The sequence below is a fragment of the Protopterus annectens genome, chromosome 16.part0 (genome assembly GCF_019279795.1).
Source record: "Protopterus annectens isolate FY-2018-M chromosome 16.part0, PAN1.0, whole genome shotgun sequence".
Taxonomy (NCBI): Eukaryota; Metazoa; Chordata; order Ceratodontiformes; family Protopteridae; genus Protopterus; species Protopterus annectens.
This window is the reverse complement of record NC_056750.1, coordinates 343,361,877-343,384,218: the sequence shown is the minus strand read 5'-3', so window position 1 is coordinate 343,384,218 and position 22,342 is coordinate 343,361,877. Positions and strand designations below refer to the sequence as shown.

Here is a 22,342-nt window from a genome sequence, read left to right as displayed (position 1 = left end):
CCCATTATAGAGTATAATGCCCCACTTGGTATGTACCGAACAAGACATCTGCAACAGCTGGAAAGGCCACAGAAATACCTCACTAAAAGAGTCACAGGCCTAAAGCAGATGCCATATGCTGACCGTCTAAAAAAACTCCAGCTATACTCTGTGGCATATCGTCTACTCAGAGGCGATCTCTGCTTAACATACAATGCCATGTCAAACCCTGAGCTGTTGGACATGCTCCACTTAAAGAAATCCCAATCCCTCAGAGCCACACGCTCCAAGGATCTAAACCTTATCATCACAATGAACAAAACATGCTGGAGGGATAGGTTGCTGACCCAGAGACTCCTCAGACTCTCGAATAGACTGCCCATACATGTCAAGCAGAGCGCCTCATTGGCCCTCTTCAAAAGGAACCTTGATGATTGGATGGGAGATAGGAAATTCACGTCAGCCGCCCTGCTAGACAGGGGCCCAGAGAAGTAAATATTGTGGGAAGAAATTTCCAGGGAAATGTTCTGGCTAGGCTTGCATAGGTCTTAGGGTCGATAGCCTAGTACCAACCTATGAACCTATAAAATCACACTGACCCATATTTATCAATTTTGGCAATACCTTTTCCATTTTTTTAGCTATTAAAACTTTATAATCATGATTTAAAACTGAAATGGTCTGATATTAAGCTGAGTCTGATGGGTCTTTACCAATTAAAGCCATGATAGCTTTTTTCCAGGATGATGGTGCTTCTCCTTCTTTTAAAATGCTGTTAAACAAAACCTTCCAGATCTTTATCATTTTCTTTCCTCCTAGCTTCCAGACTTCCACATGAATACCATCTATTCCTGAAGACTTTCCTGTGGATCGATTATATGTCACCATTTTTATCTCATCTCCTGCAATCTTAACAGTTAATTGTTGACCCTCATGTACCTCTAACCTTGGCATACCCAAGTACTACATCAATATTTCCATTTGTGCTTTTTTCTTGGTTTCCACATTCCTCTGTTTTATACAAATTTTTACAAAATTTCTGAGATATCGCTAATACCTCAACAGGATACTGTTCTTGTTATAGGCTTCATAAGCTTAGCAACAACCCTTTCAATGTTCTGTTGCCTAAGTTATGCTAAAAGTTTTTGTGCTCTGGAGTTATCAAAAACAGTTGCTTAAAAATAAGTTTTCTAATGTCATGCATATTATCCAGATACTCGTTATTTTCTCTTTAACACTCTGCAGTTGTACACCTCTTTTTGTTCTGTGAAATCTCCCTTATTCTGCAATACTTTAACATTTGTCAGTCTCTCTAAACAATTTGTGTTACTTCTTAACCATTTCTCTTTTTCCTTTTATTTCTACCCTATTTTTAAACTCCACTTTCATTTTATCCCATTCACTAGCGAAAACTTCCGAAGAAACTTCTATCTTCCTTAATAACTCTTGAATAATTTCTACTACCCATTCCTTAAATTCTCCTTTCTTTTTAACAGATAAGGGAGTAATCTCCAGTGTCTTGTTTGCACTCCAATACCCTGTATTTTTTATCTTGGTTGTTACTGGCACAGGATCTGAAACACTTAGTGAATGTTTGTCAAAGCTTTCAATTAAATGCACATGTTCCTATGAAGTATAATTTCTGTCTAGCCCAGGTATTGTACCTTGGGGAATAATATGTAAGCTTTCTTTGAATTCCAATTTCTGAATTCACATCTTACATACCACAAATATTTTCATAAATCTCTTCAGAAAACTACCCTCTTTTTTATATTTTCCCTTCCAGGTCCTTCAGATACATCTGTCTGTTGCAAATCAAGTTCCAGTCCCCACCTATATATAACATTTATTTCTGAATGCTGTTTATATCTCCCAAAAAATTCTTAAGCTCCATACTAGTTTTAGGTGGAATAAAAAACACTTTCCAATGTAATCTACCTCCCTTGCCAGTAGCCCATTACTATTATAAATCCACCATTACTATCTCATCTGTCACTATTGGAGCTCCACTGACAATTAGTATAAGTACTTTCCTTTTCCTTTGTCACAGATACTCTGCTGAATATCCCTCCTGAAATCCTTTCTTTATCAAATTCACATACTCATTTCTTTCCAAGTATGTAGCCTGTAGCACTGTTATTTGCACTCTGCAGTTCTTACTACAATTCAATATTCCTTTCTTTTGTCTATACCTGTCAGGCCATTCACATTCCAAAATAATATGGATAGTGTACCCATTATAAGTTATTATTCTTACCTATTGCATGCAGCAGCTTTTTAAATGTCTGTTTTCAGCTTTTTGCGTTACCTGCACCTACTAATGTTTGGCAGGTTGATCTGTTTATACAGTTTTTTCTTGTCATCTCCATTTGAACTTATGACACATTTTACAATACTTTTTGTTTTAATGAAAACTCTCAAACAAGAAACCCAAACACAACCCAAAACACCTCTGTAACCTATTTACTTAAAACAAAGACACAAAACTATGTATACCATTAAATAATGAGGTTTAACTCTCCAGATAGGAATAACTGTCCTAAATTGACAGCTGTACACACACCAAAAAATTAAGGTTCTCTATGCTAAGATGTATGTTACAGTCTGTGCTAATACTTACACCAGTTGCTGTCTGTTCTTGTCTTAGCTTTATTCCCCTCCCAAATGTGAAAATAAGCTAATATGCTTTATGAAGACATTAACTTTTAAACTTAAGAAAACTCTACTGCCTATATTTAAATAAACTGGATTATACACTGATCTAATAAATGCATTAACGTCTTTAGTTACCAGAAAAGCTACTATCGCTTATTCACTTCAATAATTTCAAACTTTATTTTTTACTGAACTGCTTACCCTTGTGCCTTTAAGTTTAATGTTCCTCTCAGAAAACAATGCCCAGGCTTTTTAATGTATTGCCTTCACCTTTACTCAGCTTGTTTCCATGGAAACATAAGATTAAAATGCAGAGCTGGCCTCAGGTCCAGATTTCTCAACTGGCATTAAACATTCATTTGACTAAAGAAAACTATTTACTACATTCTGGTCTCTCATTTTTAAAACCCATTTGTACTGACAAAAACAACTTGTCATCAGATTAAGCCAATGGCATTAATCCAGACATTCACCTATGCAAGGGTAAACAAAAACATTTCAAAGCAACAAATATTATAATCAGTGCACTTTTACACCCCATTCCCCACCTCAACAGCCCAAGATTACTGCATATTAATTTAAACATGCCTTTGCCCAGCCTTTCTTCTTTTTACACTGTAATGCCTACATTTCGTAAAACTGACAAAGAAACTGACAAAGAGAAAAAACACCTATTTAGTATATTTATCACATACAACAATCACTGAAATACTTCACTATTTAGTATTCACATCATCTTATAAAATATTTTCTACAGATACTGTTTCGAGCAAAAATATTTTACTTGCAGTTACATTTTCCATCTTTTTTCCCTTTTACTCTCTCTCCAGACATTAATACCATGAAGTTGGATGGAATACCAGCACAGATACTTACTTGTTCTTTCATAAAATTAATACAGTCTGTTCCTTCCAGTTTATCTGGTATAGCAGAAAATGTCAAGTTTTCTCTGTGTGCTCTGTCCCATAACTCTACCATTTCTGAAGCAGCTCTTCTTGAGCAGCTTCTTACTCAGCCAGCCTTTTCTTCATTTCAACTTCTGATTTTTTGCAGTTTTATTAGTTCATCTGAGTAGTTAAAGCTTTTTCCATTTTTCCAACCCTTTATTTGAGATGATACACTCCTTCAATATTTCTTTTATTTTTATCACCTCTGAGCACACTTGACTTATTTTTCCCCTAAATTACTGAAAACTACTTCTTATACCAAAGCTGGAGACTAAACTGCTTTGTCCATGATTCTTCCCAGTCAGTCTTTTTCTTCACCTTTTCTAGTGGACTTTCTTTCAAGCTCTCTAAGTTCTTCTCTTTGCTGGCATCTAGGGAGTGTACTTGCTAACCAGTAACTAAATTTTACTAACACAGGCAGAATTGCTGGCCCCTGTCTATCAGTTTCTTTGTTCACACTGGGAGAGCTGAAATTAAACTGTTCAGTGTGCAGCCATCTTGAAAATGTTCTCTTCATTAATTTTATATCCTGAAAAGGCATGAAACGGTCTCAAAATGTTCCACAACACTGACATGTCCTTTTCTGGATTTATCAAGCACAAAATATTATCATCTGCAAATAAAGCTAACTTTTCTTGATTATCATACCAATTATACCCTTGAATTTCTGAGCCCCTTGCTTTCTTTGCCTGTCTCTCGAAAGATAAAGCAAACAATAGGGAAATAGGACACCCCTTCCTGGTTCCTCTGTTCAAATACAACTTATCAGAGAAGAACCCTCCACTTTAACTCTTGCCTCTGATCCTTTATATATCCTCCTAATTAACCTTATTACTGTGTCTGGGAATGCAAATGCTTACATTGTCCTACTCATAAAATCCCAGCTTACTTCACTGAATGCTTTCTTTGCAAGACTTACCAACAACAGCAATAATTTCTTACATTCTGCTTCCCCCAATTATCATCGCTGTTCATCTTGCCAAATGTCTGCCTCCCAACACAAAACTACACTTATCCAAAGCTATCAATTTTGGCAACATTTTTGCCATTCTATTAGCTAGTATATGCATAGACACTTTATAATCATGGTTCAAAATTGAAATAGGTCTGAATGAGGCTGTCTCTGATAAATCTTTACCTTCTTTAGGTAATATAGCCACCACAGCTTTCTTCCTAGATGCTGGTACTTCACAACCTTTTAATATTATTAAACAAAATCTTCCAGATCTTTAACACTTTCTTTCCTTCTAAATTTCACTGGACTACCATCTATTCCTGGACACTTTCCTGCAGATTGATCTTACATACTGTCTTGTCTCATCTCTTCTTAACTGTTAGTTGCTGCATGTCATCTACCTGTAATGTTGGCATAATTAAGTCCTCCATAAATATTTTCATTTGTACTTCTTCTTGATGTCCATATTTCTGTGATTTATACATTTTTTTTATAAAATTGCTGAAATATCTCTGATAGCTCTACAGGACTTCTAGTAATTTTTCTTCTTATACGCTCACTAAATTTGGCCACAGCCCTTTCTACTTTCTGTTGCCCAAGTCATTGTGCTAAAAGTTTTTTTGTTTTTGCTCTGGAGTTATCAAAAAACAGTCTAGCCCAATTATTGTATCTTGGGGAATAATATGTAAATTTTGCCTAAGTTCCTACTACTGAATTCATGTCTTCCATACCAAATATTTTCATAAATTTCTTCATAAAACTTTTCTCTCTTTTGTTATATTTTTCTTAATAGGTCCCACTGATGTATCTTCTTTATTACAAATCAAGTTCCAGTTCCCATCTATAAGTAATAATCCTTGCTGAAAGCTGATTATTTCTCCCAAAACTTTCTTAAGCTCAATAAAAGCAATTGTTGGTGGAATATAAATACATACTAGCATAATCCTACTCCTTCCTTGCCAACAGCCTATTACTACCAAAAATATAGTATTATTGTCCTTTTGTATCACTACTGGAATCCCTCTAGCAATAGATATTATTAGTCCCCTTTTCCTTGAAATTCTGCGGAAAATCCATCCTGAAATGCTTTCTTTCTCAAATTTACATGCTCATTTCTTTCCAAATGTGTCTTCTGCAGCACTGCTATTTGCACTCTGCATTTCTTAATGAAATTCAATACTATTTCCTTTTTGTTTATATCTGTAAGGCCATTTACATTTCAAGATACTATTGATATAGTAACCATTAGGATAAAAAGTTAGTGTTCCCACTTACTGTACATTACAGTTTTTTTAATGTTATTTTCCAGCTTTTGTCTTGCATGCACACACTAATGTTAGGTAGGCTGATCTTTTTATACATCTACATTTGAACCTATGTCATAGTTCTCAAATTCTTTTTACTTTAATGAAAACCCTCAAACAAAAAAAAAACTAAATACACTTTTATAACACCCTGTCCCCTATTAACTTACAACAAACACACAAAGCCATGTACATTTTTAACAAATGAAGTTTAACCCTCCAGATAGGAATGAATGCCCCAAACGGACAGCTGCACCACAGGCATAACCTAATCTAAAATTAAGGTTACCCATGATACAGCACATGCTTCGGTCTGTGTTTCCACTTACACTGACTGCTATCTGCTCTTTTTTTATCTCTATTCCACTCCCAGAAGTGAAAAACAGCTTGTATACTTTTTGAAAACAAACTTTTAGCCTTAGCTCATTCAGAATCTTAGCTTTGTCATCCTCTAGTAAATTCTGATAATGTAGCAAAGCAAGTCTTCACAACACTGACAACCATGACAGTTGCTTTAAAAACAATATTAACAGTATCATAAATACCATTCAGAGAATGTGCAGTAATCTTAAGGCAGAGAAGATTTTAAGGAATACAGAGACACTTTAGATTCTGCCATATTAGGAGAGTCAGTAGAAAAAAAGAAAAGAGGGCGGTTTTCTCACTTTGAAATTGGGGCACCATTTTTTCCTTCTCTTCTACAACAGAGCATTTCATTAAACAGTAGTTTGAACGCTTTCCAAGCGAATCTTGAATACGCCTTGTGCAATACGGGAATGTTTTTACTTTCTTATCTAAAATAGGGAACTAATTTGAATAGGTATCTGGGTGCATTTTTGAACCATTCCTGCTCAACTGCCTAGCCTAAATCAGTCCTGCTCTATGAATCTGGATACACAGTGGGATAAATAAGGTTGTGCACTGCCGATATCGGCTTTAATGTGTGTCAGTAGTCAGCACCCATCCTGCTGTACTACACGAGGCCAGCTAAACTAAACCTAGACCGTTTGGACACTGGTTGGGCTAATTTAACAACTATCACCATGGTACTGACGGAACAGTATCTTATGTAGTTATTTGTAGCTTATAGACAACGCTGCAAGTATTTTTAAAGTGTGTACGACACAACTGTTAGTGGGAGCAACAAGTCACAATGCCGTAACTTGCTTCTAGCTTATAATTTTGACCACACAATGCTTAATAAAACTGCAAGACTAAACTTCGTAACACTACCACATCAGTCTCCGCTTCAATGAGTCTATCAATGAAATTCAATACTCCAAAATATACGAAAAGATAAGGCTCAGCTTCAGTAAGTCTGTCCGTGAAATTCAGTACTCCAAAAACGAAAAGATTAAAAACAAAAATGTAATAAAACTAACATAAAAAATGACATAAAAAGAAATAACATCTGATAAGCGCTTTTTCGGCTATTCAGCCTTCTTCAGATCATAAAACATTCTCGGATTTTACCATTTAAAAAGAAAATCCTAACCAATCAAGTGCCCACTTCCAATTTCACAAACTACTAACCAATGTCTGAAACAGCAATATCAGTTCCTTATTGGAGAGAAAGTACATTTCATTATTTAACAGAGCCATTCCAGCGAGAGAAAATACTTGCAGATTACTATTGCTTCCTTATTCACACCTTCCCTCTCATAGGTCTATAACAGTGAAGACTGATTGGATAACTAAAGTACACTTCATTATTCATCAATCTTCAGAGCCAATCCGGCGAAAGAAAATACTCGCCAAATCATTATTGCTTCCTTAGTTGCACCTCCCCTATCATAGGTCCATAACAGTAGAAGCTGATTGGATAAGAGCATGGCATTCAGTCAAGATTTGAATAAAAAGACTACATTGAGCATTTTTATAGCCAATCAGTTTGATGGAAATTTGACCCACATTATTGATCCAAGAGTGCAGTTACATAAAATAAGTCTCTAATCATACAGATGGCTCATAAATTAATTAGTAACAAAATGTTAGCATCAGTAATAATATATCCAGAAACCAATAGTCATTCTTACTCTTTAAGTAGTTCATCTTAATACTGGTTTAAAATAACCATTAAGACAAAATTCATCCAGTAGTAGTATTTAGTGAAACTTTTCTTAGAGTACATGGAATGGTGACATAGTGAAAAGTGTGTGCCCAATCAAGTAATAATACCCAGTAACAAGAATGACTATTGGTTTCTGGATATTATTATTTGATTGGGCACATACTTTCTACTACAACACTATTCTACTTACTCTATGAAAATTTCTTCCTTGGCTGTTTAGATCCACCTTCCCTTAATGATTAAGTATGGCTTATTGCTGCAATGGATTTATACCGAAAAATGCCAAGGATGTTTGGGTGACAGGGATAGCGACTGATGATAAAATTTTGTTACTAATTCATTTATGAGCCATCTGTATGATTAGAGACTTATTTTATGTAACGGCACTCTTGGACCAATAATGTGGGTCAAATTTCCATCAAATGGATTGGCTAAAAAAATGCTCAATGTAGTCTTTTTATCCAAATCTTGACTGAATGCCACGCTCTTATCCAATCAGCTTCTACTGTTATGGACCTATGATAGGGAAGGTGCGACTAAAGAAGCAATAGTGATTTGGCGAGTATTTTCTTTTGCCGGATTGGCTCTGAAGATTGATGAATAATGAAGTGTACTTTAGTTATCCAATCATTCTTCACTGTTATAGTCTTATGAGAGGGAAGGTGTGAATAAGGAAGCAATAGTGATTGGCGAGTATTTTCTTTCGCCGGAATGGCACTGATACATAATGAAATGTACTTTCTCTCCAATAAGGAACTGATATCGCTGCTTCAGATATTGGTTAATAGTTGTTTGTGAAATCAAAGTGGACACTTGATTGGTTGAGATTTTCTTTTTAAATGGTAAAATCCGAGAATGTTTTATGATCTGAAGAAGGCTGAATAGCTGAAAGCGCTTATCAGATGTTATTTCTTTTTATGTCAGTTTTTATGTTAGTTTTATTAAATTTTTGTTTTTAATCTTTTCGTTTTTGGAGTACTGAATTTCACTGACAGACTTATTGAAGCGGAGCCTTATCTCTTCGTATATTTTAGAGTATTGAATTTCACTGATAGAGTCATTGAAGCGGAGACTGCTTTGGTGGTGTTACGAAGTTTAGTCTTGCAGTTTTCTTTTTTTGTCTTCCACATCTTCAGCGGAGGTTGGATATTTTTTCCTTTGGCATAATGCTTAATAAGTTACATTATTACCTTATGCTTTGTGTACGTGTGGTTGTTGTATATACTATTTACATCTTGCTTCCCTGTTGTAGTATCACTATTTTACTGTGTTAGCCTTGTTTCTTACTGATGAAGTGTACGACCTGCGGCATAGCGCTTGGTTGGTACCATCTCTGATATGTAAACTTAGCAAGACCAGCATCTAACATTAGTTCCAGTATTGCACCATAGTTATTAACTTGTATAATTAAGGACTCTGCTGGATCTTGATGTTTTTAGCTTCTTATTTAGCTGGTTTTTAGGTTAAATCGCTGGGTATTGCATTTGCATTGCTTTATGTTCGCTAATAAGGACTAGTTTATAACCTAGCAGTAGTATTATGTCCTAATGACTGTAGTATTTCTGTTGAAGCTTGTTAGCTATCTCAAAAGATGTTACTGCTCTAATTGCCTTTTATCAAGGATATTACTGTTTCTTCTTCTTATTTGTTATTGAGCAAAACTGAAACTACTATGTTCACCTGTTTTTCATTTTAACTTTGCTAATGTATAAACTTGAAGCTACTGTGTTCTTACCAATGTGATTGTTCTTTGTTTCCCACTAATCTACATAGCTTTCAACCTCCAGTCCTGTACTAAGATTTGGATCAACAAGGACACCCTTCTACTAGTCGCTACCATCCCATCTTCACCCCAAAAGAAACCTGCCATTTTATTTCAATTACCAGTTCGCAAAGGATAGAAGAATGTATGTTTTACGCTAAGTCAACTGCTAAGCTGCACTGTTATTAATACCTAGTGTTGTATGCAATCCACACTACTGAGCCAGGCACCCAGCAGCCATTTTCCCTCGCTATTCTCATAAGTAACTACTTGTTTCCCCTCTGTAACTAGTACCGGAGCCATCTGTTCTAGCTATCTCTTTCCTACTTTTTAGCCTTCAGCTGTACTGTACTTTTTGCCCACTAGGTGGCACACTAACCTAGGCTGGTGTAGTATCCCCTACCCCTACTTTCCTGTTTTAAATTCTAGACTACTTTTCTTTTCTCTTGCTATCACTGACTGCTCCTTAGTTTTCCTCCAATATGTAGTTTTCTCCTCTACATTGCTATCCCTTACTAAGCAAACAGCTGAACTATCACTCCCCACTCACCTGTTACCTCCAGGAGCTCCTCGGGAGTCTGCTGCTCATAGACAGTCTCTGCACTTTCTTCCTTTGTCTGCTCTTGACCCGCTCCATTCGCCCTATGGGCTCACTCCGCTCCCCTACCCTGCCTCCAATCCCCACCCACCCCCAGTGCTCCTAAACATATACTTACTATACCACACCCTCCCTCCTATCCCTCCAATCCTATACTCTACCCAATCAACATACCTAAGCCACACCCCTCCACCTATCTATTCTTAAAGGGTCCCTATTTCCATTTTACACTTGATAACCCTATCACCAGATACCGAAAATTTGTAAGCTCCTTTCTCCTTAACACTTAACCATACCCTTCATCTCTATTTTTTATCCCTGTTTCTTCTCCATTGCTTTAAGTAATCTTAACAATATGCCTACAACAACTAATGCTATCCTAATCAAGCTTATACTCCTAGCCACTATCATACCTGCACTCACCTCAGCCATTCATTTCGCCTCCTTTGAAAAAGTGAATTATGACCGGTTTAATTATTCTCCAAAACAAACAGCTGTACAAACTTTTACCCTCATCCATACTCAAATAAATATCACATCCACTCCCAGCTACCTGCTAGCCAAATACCACAGACTCACACATATTAAATACAATAACCTCACCATAAGGAAAGTGAAATATCTAACTAGCTTTATATATAACCCTGTCCCAAGACAAAATAATTCCTCCTTGGAAGATGGAGACATCCACCCTAACTCTGGCCCAACCAATGTCCTCACAGTCAAAACATATAGCCCCTATCTCTCAACCCAGGATACCCAAGCTAGACCCTCAAACTCTTTCTTAATAGGACATCTCAATAGCCGTAGTATTAATAATAAAGTCGCCCATCTCCATTCCCTCCTCAATATTCACTCCTTTGACATTTTCTGTCTGACAGAAACTTGGTTAAAACCTGGAACTAAAGACAATGCAATCATCCCCCCAGGATATAATATATTGAGACAAGACCATACAAAACGTAAAGGAGGTGGAGTAGCAATCCTATTTAAAGATGGCCTCCAGATCTCCTCTTCACCTTTTAACCCACCCCAGGATAGTAAGGCAGAAGTCCTTATCTCCAGATTTCAACTCAACTCTAGCAAATCCTTATACATCATCTGCAGCTACCTACCTCCTGGCAATAATATAAACTTAATAGAGGATATTTTAAACTGGCTATCTTCTACCTTCCCACAAGAAACAATAATACTAGGTGATTTCAATACTGACTGGAAATGTGTCAATACTGAAAATCCTACCTCCCATACTAATCTTCATGGCTTTAGTCAAACAATCACCTCTAAAACCAGAATTAACAAACCAAACCATAAAGAGAGCACCATAGACTGGATTCTTATCAATAAACAACAACAATTTTATAAAGTAGGAACCCTGCCTGATGATGTAAGTGATCACACTTTGACTTATATTATAAGACAAAGGAAAGATATTTCTAACCCTCCCATATATAGGATCATAAGGACAAACAAACACTTTAACCCAGTACTATTCCAAAATGAATTTAATGCCTGCAACTGGAAACCTCTAAAAATTCTCCCACTCGAAGAAGCTGTTAAATATTTCAACTCCAAATTCCTAGCTATCCTTGATATTCATGCTCCTAAACGGTTAATTAGAATGAAGTCCAAACCTCCCCCCTGGCTATCCAATGAAACTTGACAAAAAAATTTTACTTAGGAACAAATCCTGGGCTAAGTGGAGAGCCACCAAAACTACTTCCGAGCAACTAACTTGTAGACAATTGAGAAATGTTACAAAAAAAGCAATACTGACAGACAAAAAAAACTACTATTGTAAATTACAGCAATCCCATCAAAACAACCCATAGACGTTCTGGTCAAATATTAATAGACTCCTTCACCCAAGGCACTCTAGTACACCAACCCCTCTAGGGGCTGAACACAATAATCCCCATCAAACTGCCAAATACCTTCTTTACAGAGACCATACAATCTCTAGCCAGTCAACTAGCCCCTGATAACTCAAGCCTCCCTACCTCATCTGGCACCTTTCCAATATTCCACTTACAACCCATCTCTACCACTCTAATCTATAACATCATCCAAAAACTTAAGCCTTGTACTCCCTCTGCTGACCAGTTACCATCTGAATACCTGCAAAAAGCAGCCAAAGCAGTAGCCTATCCTATATCCATCCTTATAAACAGAACCATTAATGAGAGAATCATCCCAGACATTTGGAAAATCTCCCACATCATTCCCCTACACAAAGGGGGTAACTCAAATGACTACTCTAACTATAGACCAATAGCTCTTTTATCACCCTTAGCAAAAGTTATGGAAAAATACATTCACCAACAGCTACTATACCATTTAACTCAAAACAACATACTAGCTAACTGCCAACATGGTTTTAAGCCATTTCACAGTACCACTACTGCTCTCTTATCATTCACTGAGTCCATCAATAAAAACTGTAATAATAACATCCTCTCATCTGCACTCTTTATTGATCTCTCAAAAGTTTTTGATATGGTAAATCACCCCCTTCTTATAAATAATCTAGAATCCCTTTCTCTTGACACTCTGGCGGTTCAATGGTTCAAGTCCTACCTAAGCAATAGGCAACAGGCAGTTCTCTGGGAGAATACTCTTATCATCCCACCTGCCAGTCAGCCTTGGAGTCCCCCAGGGCTCCATTCTAGGATGTCTTCTTTTCTCACTTTTTATCAATGACCTTTATTTAGCAATTCCTCAAGCCACCTACATACAATATGCAGACGATTCTACCATCATATGTTCAAATAACTCCTCATCAGAACTACAATCTCTAACTCAGAATGTATTCAACACAGTTGAGGCATGGTTCTTGAAACATTGCCTCCTTTTGAATGCCAAAAAAACTAAGCTCCTACTCTTTACTCCTATCAGTAAGTCCACCCCTACAGATTTCTCCACTAGGAAACTGTTAGGAATTACAATTGACCATAACCTTAATTTTGATAACCATGTAAACAACATTATTACAACAGTAAACAGAAAAATGGGCTCATTAAATAAAATTAAACCCTTCTTAACTCCTACTGCTAGAACTACAATTGCCCACTCTCATTCACTCTCAACTCTTCTTTATGCCTCACCCATATACACTCACCTAAAAAAAAATAACTTTCTCAAACTAGCTAACTCCTACGATAGCATCGCCAGATTTGCAACTGGTAATCCGATTAGACTGTCAAAATCTGCAGCAGCTAGGCTGGCTGGAACTACAAAACAATCTGATATTTTCCCAACAGACTATTGCCTACAAGTTATTTTACCAACCGAACAACACTCCCATACTCACTAATCTCATCATCCCCTACAAAAATCTTAATTCCCTATGCTCCTCCAGTAAACTTCTAGCTAACATAAGCAAGACCAACACCTTGGCAGGTGATTCCCCTATTCTGCAACACTGCTGGAAAAAACTGGAACTTTTTACCTAGTGAACTAACTCTACTTCCTTCTCTTACACTATTTAAACAAAAGCTTAAAAGACACCTCAAAACACACTGGTTATGCCCCTGTAGCAACCCTGACTAACTTCTGATGCCACATTTTCTTTCTCCATTTTTCTTTTTTTTTCCCCACGTTGTACTAAAACTAAAATTACATTACTTATCTCCCCAAAGCAGTAACTGTAACTACTAAAATTATATTATCCCTCTGTACAAATAATTTCCTTTCTGTATTATAAACTACCTCATGTGTGATACTGTAAAAAGACTTGTTTTATCCAGTATGTAATTTTTTTTTATTTATTTATTTTTTTTATTTAATTTAATCTCTGCTCTTTAATACTATATCTTGGTATTTTTGTTAAATCTTTCTATTACTTTGTGATAGTATTGTTGTTTAAATTCTTTATGCTATTTTGGAGCTTTTCTCCCCAGGCCTCTACTGAAAATGGAACTATATCCAGTTAGACTAGCCCGATAAACAGATGTAAAATAAATAAAAATAAAATAAAATAAATTGTAGATCTGGGGCCATTATTGTATAATTTATCAGGATCCTGGGAGCAGGTGGCGGACTGTCAAAAAAATTATTGGTTACAAGGAAGCACTGGCAAAGGCTGGCAAAAAAGGCTAAACAGCTATAAGAAGAAGAAAACTCACCTGTTAAGAAGATATAATACCCGTGATTCATTAAGGTACTGTAACATGCACAACTCCGTGTATACTCGTTCTACCTTTTCCCAATTCAGCAATTGTCCTAATATGGTCCTCTACCATGAAAACATGCAGCACTACTTAGGGCTGTCCCTGCAGTTGTGCTGAATGCTAAGGAGATATTCTGGAGACAGTGGCGTATGTTAATTATCCATGTGCTTTTTCCCCAGAAACACCTCCAGGACAGCATCTACATGCCACAGCAATTCAAGAAATCACTCAGATGTGTAGATAAATATTGCTGACCCTACCACATCATGGTGCTGAATATGGTCAAAAGGCTGTGTTCAACTGCATATCACAACCTTGGTGTAGGGATTGGGGGGATGGGGATGTTCTAGATCACCAGCATTATTCTTAAGGTGCCATACTAACACCAAGAGCAGTATGGGGATCAGGGTGGGAGATGCACTAGACCACCAGAGTTAGCATATATGGAAGTACAATAATGGTACCAACATCATAAGTGGTATCAAAGTATGGGGGAACCATTAGACATCAGCAATAAATCAAGGATTAAACTGCTGTAATAACACCAACAGCAGTACTGGGATCAGAGGCTGGGGGGATATACTAGACCACCAGGACTAATGGATATGTGTTATAATGACAAACTATTACAGGGATGGGGGAACCACAAGTGGGCAAATGGGTTACGGACCGGTACTGGGACTGTAGTGTGTATGTGTAATTGTGCTGTGTGTACTTGAATGTGTGGAACAGTGACTAGAGGGGATGCCACCAGCTATACAAGCAGTAGTTTGTTAACATGACATGCAGATCAGCAATAATCTACTCATCATGGTAGAAAATGTGATTCAGAAACATGCAGATTAGTTGATAATGAGGTCTTACCTCATCGTAGCTAACATGTCTCTGAATCACAAATAGGCAGGTCATGGGAGAAAGGCCTTTTTAGCATGAGCAATATGGTTGTGTTAGGCCCTTTAATGAATCTCTGGGAATATTTTCATTGCGATTCTTGCAACTCTTTTTGTTTTTTTTCTAATTAGATACCCAAGGATTTAAAACAACCCTTAGCAAAGTTCAGTCACTTCTATGAATTCTAGGAGAAAAAAATGCCTATTTTGTTTTCATTTTATGGGAGACCCTTCCCAGAGAAATAGTAGCTTGAAAGATCCCTTACCAGAGAAAGAAGCTCCTTATAATGTCATAGCAAAGGAGCACATCTGGTCCTTTCCCTGATGCTGGAAAGAGTGGTACTCTCTAACCTGAAAAAATCTGAACAGCCACAGAGGACATGCCTACCCTGTCTTAAATGGCTTCTTGAGAAGAACACCAGAAAGACTAAGAAAAATGATGAACAGTCCAAGGAACAACAACCTGACCACAGAAAAGTCACTTACCAGCAAATGATACGAAGGGGAGGCTGGAGTAAAGACTGAAGCCACACAGATAACTTTATCTTCTTGTGACTTGGAGAGAGGATGATCAAGTTACTAGGACCCAGGTTCAAGTCCTAGCCACAGAAGGTGTCTGTCAAGTGGACAGTGGAGGCTTGCAGAGACAATTTTGTCTCTTGACTGAAATGTTACACATCAAAGTAAAGTTTTTAGTGAGAACCTCTAGGAATACTAGCCCTAGCCCCGGTAACTAGAACTGACAGAAAACTTACACTTTTTTCCACAAAAAGTGGTAATGTACATGGGAATCCCCTTAGGGAACCAAGGCTGCCTGTTGACTGCAAAGGTTTAAAGGAACTAAACCTTCATCTGCAGATAAATAAGACACATTGGTATGATAGATTCATAGCCAAACTTATCATTCACCTCTGGAACAAGACTCCACTGCATGTCAAGCAGAGTAGCATCCTTGCCACCCTCAAGATAAACCAATATAACTAGACGGGCAGCCCCAAATTCTCTTCCAGTCTATCTTGTTTTACTCTCCTTTAGGCTAGAGGGAAATTTTGAATAGTATTTTTGTCTAGACTAGAAATGATCTGCCTAGTGCTTACTATGAACCTATAAGGCAACTGCTAAGTGGATAGCAGAGCCTGAAAAATTAATCTTATCTTCTGACAGCAAAATTTACTTTTGAGATAAACATTTACATGACAATCACTAAACACATTAGGCCCAGCTCCTCACAACACTATTACAAAACAGTACACTTTTTCTCAGAAAAAAAAAATATAATTAATAAGGGAATCCCACAGGGACCCATGACCAGCTGTCAGCTGAAAACAATTCTGACAAATGGTTAACAGAGATTAGAAGAGTCAGTAAAAGACTCTGAAAGGACAATTGGGTTTTGAAGCAAAAATTTTCATTGAAAATCCCAAACCAATTGTACGTGTCCAAAGCACAAAATATGTGGTAAAAGTTCACTTTTGTAATACAAAAAATACTTTCAAGGGACTCTCTTTAGGGAACCATGACTGAAAATGCAAAAGTCTCAGGTAAAATGTTTAGTGACAACCACTAAAAAGGCCTAATCTTGTCTCAAGCATAACATTTCTTAAAGAAAAATTACTTTTTTTCTTCACGACAACAAATGAAGTGGAAGGTAATCCTCAAATGGGTAGTTATCGTCGCAGTCTTATAGAAGAGTCAGTCAACCATCAATCTCCCAAAGCCTGCAAAAGAGAACAAACTTTGGTTTCAAGCAAGTTCTGTGTTTTTAGCACTCTAGTTACTGTTTTGTACTACTCTCATCAACTGCTGCAGTGACAGGGCTTGTGGAAGATGCCCTAAAGTTTTGGAAGTTGTCTGGTGGGCCAGAATACTTCTCATATAGCTTAGGCTACTATATCAGTGAATTAATGTTGAATATCTGTAAATATATTTTGGAAAAGTCTTCATGAAAAAAACTGGTGAACAAAACAAAGACACCAAATAGATAATGTTGAATATCTGTAAATATATTTTGGAAAAGTCTTCATGAAAAAAAAACTGCTGAACAAAACAAAGACACCAAACAGATACAAGAGTTAAAAGAAGCAGTATGAAACTCTTAACATAGATATGAAAAGGAAATAAGTAACTGTTACAGAAATGTTCCCTTAATGGAAAACCCAATGTCCAGATGCCATGCCTAATGTATGGCTAAATGTGTTAACATCATTGCACAATGATTTAGCCCTCAGCAAAAATTATTTCAATGCGTACCCTGAATAGACAATGATGTGGTAAATGACAGGAAAAACATACTCCTCCTTAAGAATAAACCTGCAACCCATCCTAAGTACTACAGACTAATAAATTGCCTTCTGACAATGGAATTGATATAGACGGAGTTTCTAGTCACTTACAAAAAAAAAATCATGACAATAGAATACAAGGTAACAAAAGAAGATCATATGTAACAATGTATAGTAATCTATTGTTACCCAAAGCCTTAACAGAGAATTGTTGTAAAAAAAAAGACAGAACCAAAAAAACATTCAACAGTTTCCCACATTTCATGGATTAGGGAATACTTACAGATGCTGTTTGGCAGTTAGCACAGAGGACTAAGGTACTGATTTGTTGAGTTGTGCCCTGTTCCAAGGGTAGAGGTTTTGAATCCTTTAGTCAGACAGGTGGTGCAGTGGGTTAAGGCTGTGAGCTGTAGTTGATATGGTACAAGAGTTTGATTCCTGTAGCTTTAATTTATCGACTGTATGACCTTTAGACAGTGCTTAGGGCAACTGGGAATTTGGGCCAGGGTCCTCAATGGTCCTCTGGACTGCAAACCTATTAACTACCTATGAACCTATGTAACATACAATCTACACTGACAGATTACACAGTAATTACTATAAAACTGTTAAAAAAACACTTTACAAACTGACTTATGGTAAAGTGCAAATTATTATCCCAGGGATAAAAATCCAAAGGGGGGGGTAATGTAGGATAGTTCCTTATCACCACTGATGTTTTCCTTGCCCTTAACCCATTAAGCTCTTTACTTAATAGACTGGGCTATGTTCACAGCTTAACTTAAAAAATAAATAAACAGCCTTGTCCAATGATACCTCATCTACTTTATGTGGACGATTTAAAACTGTACAGCTCATCAGCACAACAATAAATGGTCAAGACTTTTTCAGATAATATAAAATGACATTTGATATAGATAAATGTGCAGAAGCAACATTTAGAGCATAAAAGCACCAATAAAATATCAACCTGGGACATGAATCGGATACAAAAGAAACTGGACAGGAGGGAATGTACAAATATTTAGGAATAAATGAAAGATAAGAAATCAGATAAGAACAAAGCTTAGTAAGGAATACATTAGAAGACTACAGCTAATACTAAAAACTGCCTTGACATCTAGGAATAAAGTTTAAATTATAAATCAACTTGCTTTTCCTGTTATAGCTTATAGCTCTGGTGTGACTTAACTGGTCCTAAAAAGCTTTGGATCAGTTGGATAATAAAAATGTTTCATCCTTATAAAATGACATATAAAAGATAGCACATGGCAATATTATTTATTTACATTTGTTGACCGGGAGTGTCCGAGTGGACGTAGGTCCATTTTCAGCTACGGCCCGGGGAGAAAAGCGCCACAGTTAAAATAAACAGACAGTAGTTACATTGGATTACATAGCGATTAACAATTTAACATAGCAATTACCTACAACATATTTACAGATGAAGAACACAGTACATCAGTAGACAACTAGAATCTTTATCTGCAAAGTACATAACAGACATTAACAAATGTTACAATAAGAAGTTCCTGCTGTATAATAAGTACTAGGCTTATGAGCATCTGAGCTTGCTATAATCAAGGTAGTTAGTGGAGTGGAAACAAAGGTAGTGGTTGGATGGGGCGGGTGATATTAGAGTGGGAGTTGCAAGGGCATAGCCAGCATGTTTTTAGGTGTGCTTTTAGTATAGTTTTGAAGTGGGTGCATGATGGTACGGATGTAATTGTGGGTGGAAGGGAGTTCCATAATTTGGCTACGGTGCAAGAGAATAGTGCTTCACCAGCAGAGTTATTGGCTTTAGTGATCTGCAAGTGATTTTTGTTGCTGGATCTTAATGGTCTGGTGGTGCGATAGGGTTGGAGTAGATTCTGGAGGGATGGGACATTTAGAGGATGGTTTACTAGTTTGTGGGCGAGTGACAGTTGATACCACAGAAGGAGGTGAGGGAGTTCAAGCCAGCCCAGTTCAGCAAGTGAGAGACAGTGGTGACTATGGTAGGATGCCCCTGTGGCGAATTTGGTGATTTTGTTGTAGGTCTCTAGCTTGTTTAGATCGCATTGCCTTAGGTTGGTATATATTGAAGAGGCATAAAGTAGGGTGGAGATAAGGTGGGAATTTGCTATTGAAATCTTTGCTGCTTTGGTGAGAAGTTGCTTATTTCTGTATAACGATCCTAGTTTTTTGTGGACTTTTTTTATGGTCATGGATATGTGAATGTCAACTTTTAGTTTATTGTCTATTTCCACTCCTAGCAATTTGGTGGGTTCAGCTGGGTATATAGTGGTGTTGTCTTTTGCTGTGATGTTAAAGTGAGAGCTGTTTTGAGTATGTTTAGTGGGTTGGAAGATGAGTAGTTTAGTTTAGTTTGGGTTGAGTATTAATTGGGCATCAGATAACCAAGTTTCAACAGAGGAAAAGGCTTCCTGTGTGACTTTTTGCAGTTTGGGTAGGGACTGGGCTGAGCAGATGATGGTTGAGTCATCTGCGTATTGTATGAGTGTGCCATGTTTGGTGGCAGACGCTAGATTATTGGTGTAAACAGAGAAGAGTAGGGGTCCAAGGATGGATCCTTGGGGAACCCCTATGGAGACAGGTAGTTTGGGAGATATGCCATACAACGGATTGTTGGCGGTCAGACAGGTAACTCTGAAACCTAGAAGGATAGGTTATTGAGGACAGAGATAAGTTGTTTGTGTGGGACCATGTCAAATGCTTTAGACAGGTCTAGGAAAGTAGCAGAGGAGAGATAGCCATTGTTTTTATGCTGAAGGATGGTCGTAGTAAAGGAGAGTAAGGCAGTGGTGGTGCTATGGTTTGGTCGGAAACGATGCTGAGTACTGGAAAGGAGGTTGTTAGCAAGGGGATAGTCTGAGACCAGAGAGTGTATGCACCTCTCTAGTATTTTGGAGAGTGGAGAGAGAATAGCTATGGGGTGGTAATTGGTTAGTTCTGTGGAGGGTCCACCTTTGTGGAGGGGAATTATAAGTGATACCTTCCACAGTGTGGGAATATCATTTTCTGACAGAGATCGGTTAATCAAGATGGATACTGGGTAGGCCAGAGCATCAGCTGTGATTTGTAGGTATTCACTTGGGAGGTTGTCTGCTGCTAATTTGGTGGGTTTAAGTTTAGTTAAGAGTTTTTTTTATGTTGGAGGTAGGTACAGGAGAAGAAGAGAAGGCAGTGGGGAGATTACTAGTTGAAGGTGTGGGTTGGAGGGGAGGGGGGTTGTGTTGTTTAGCTAGTGATAGTACGGTTTGGGTGAAGTGTGTGTTGAATGAGGTAGCAATATTTTCTGAGGAGTGAGGGATGTTAGGGATGATTATATATGCCTAGGTCTGAAGGAGGTGTAGGCCTTCATGAAATTGACTTTAGGTTTAGGTCTGCAATCATGGGACTGTATAAATATTTGATGACATCAACACAAACACAGTGAAAGTTCCAAACCATAAGAAAATATGTCTAGCATGACATCTTTGCTCAGATTAGTAGACATATTTTGGAATGGAACATGAATGGAAATCAAACTAGAAGTAGACAAAAGTCAGGTGGCAACAGAAAATGCCAAAAAAAAGACCAGAAGAAAAGAAAAGAAAACAAAACTGAAAAGCCTACAAATGCAGTAGAAGGTATAGAGAACACATGGAACAACCACATGTTGATCAATATTTGATGCAAGTATTTTTAAGGAGTGGTAAATTGAAACCAAAACATGAAAGGTTAATAATGATAGCTCCAGATGCTAGTTTACAGTTTATTCAAAAGTGGGAGATAAAGACAAATGCAGGTTCTGTAGAACAGAACTTGAAACAGTTACATAGCTTGTTGATGATGATGTGATACACTCATGACTGAAATTTTGTGTAGATCAATATATGTGTATGTACCTTTAAGAAGCTATCCAAGGGCTTGCACAAGTCTATAAATACTGAGCACCTGCAAGTCTGACTGCCATTTTGTAGTAAGCTGTTGAGATGCAAGCATGTATGCATATAAGGTCCATCTGTTAACTAGTTCATTCGTACTTTACGATGCTGCTGTCCATTCTGTGTTTTTATGTATTAAAGCATATAAACGAACTCCCCCTGCCTGCTTGTCTTATGTGTTAGAGAAGGATGAGTGGCATGGTACCAGAAATGGCAAGTCTAAAGGACACAGAATCAGAAACGGCATATCCAAGGGACATGGAGTTAAAGCCGGCTTGGCTAAAACGACGTAAGGTACTTGCCAGGAGCTGGTGGAATATATAGACTTCAGGTATTTAAACTTGCGCAACACTATTTCTTTTCGCATAATATGAAACGGGGCATACAGAACGTTCTAAATGATATTTGCATAAACAGATATGTACAATATTGATAAAAATATTCAAATTACTATGGAAAATGTTTGAAATAAAGTCTGAATCACATAAAACAAATAAAATAAGGGGAATCGACCGCATTTTCGCAAAGCATGTATTTTTTGTATTAAGCAGAGATATCCGAGTTATCAGAAGTGTATAAGTGTCCACATGTTTGTGCGGTGCCACAGTAAAGCTATTTCGCAAAGTACAGCCATTACAGGGCATATTTTGTAAAGTACAGAATTTTGGAGAGTTTATTGTGCATTTGAATGTTATTACAAGCTCACAGAACTGTTTGTTCATTCATAATTAAAAGGGACATATTTTCAGTGTTTTTGTGCATACTTTGTGGGCATGGCAGATGGATTTCGAACACTCAGTG

At 37.3% G+C, this 22,342-nt stretch overlaps 1 protein-coding gene across 4 annotated transcripts in view; it reads right to left on the bottom strand.

Annotated features, from left to right (window-relative positions):
* KYAT1 (kynurenine aminotransferase 1) overlaps window positions 1-22,342 on the bottom strand; it is a 1,131,910-nt gene that overhangs the window by 1,052,952 nt on the left and 56,616 nt on the right. The window contains exon 1 of one of the 4 annotated variants that reach the window (XM_044058800.1): window positions 16,946-16,998. The exons of the other annotated variants lie outside the window; for them this stretch is intronic. The gene's annotated coding sequence lies outside the window, so the exon portion shown is untranslated. Of the gene's footprint in view, window positions 1-16,945; window positions 16,999-22,342 lie in introns of those variants that run through there. 4 annotated transcript variants of the gene reach the window in all.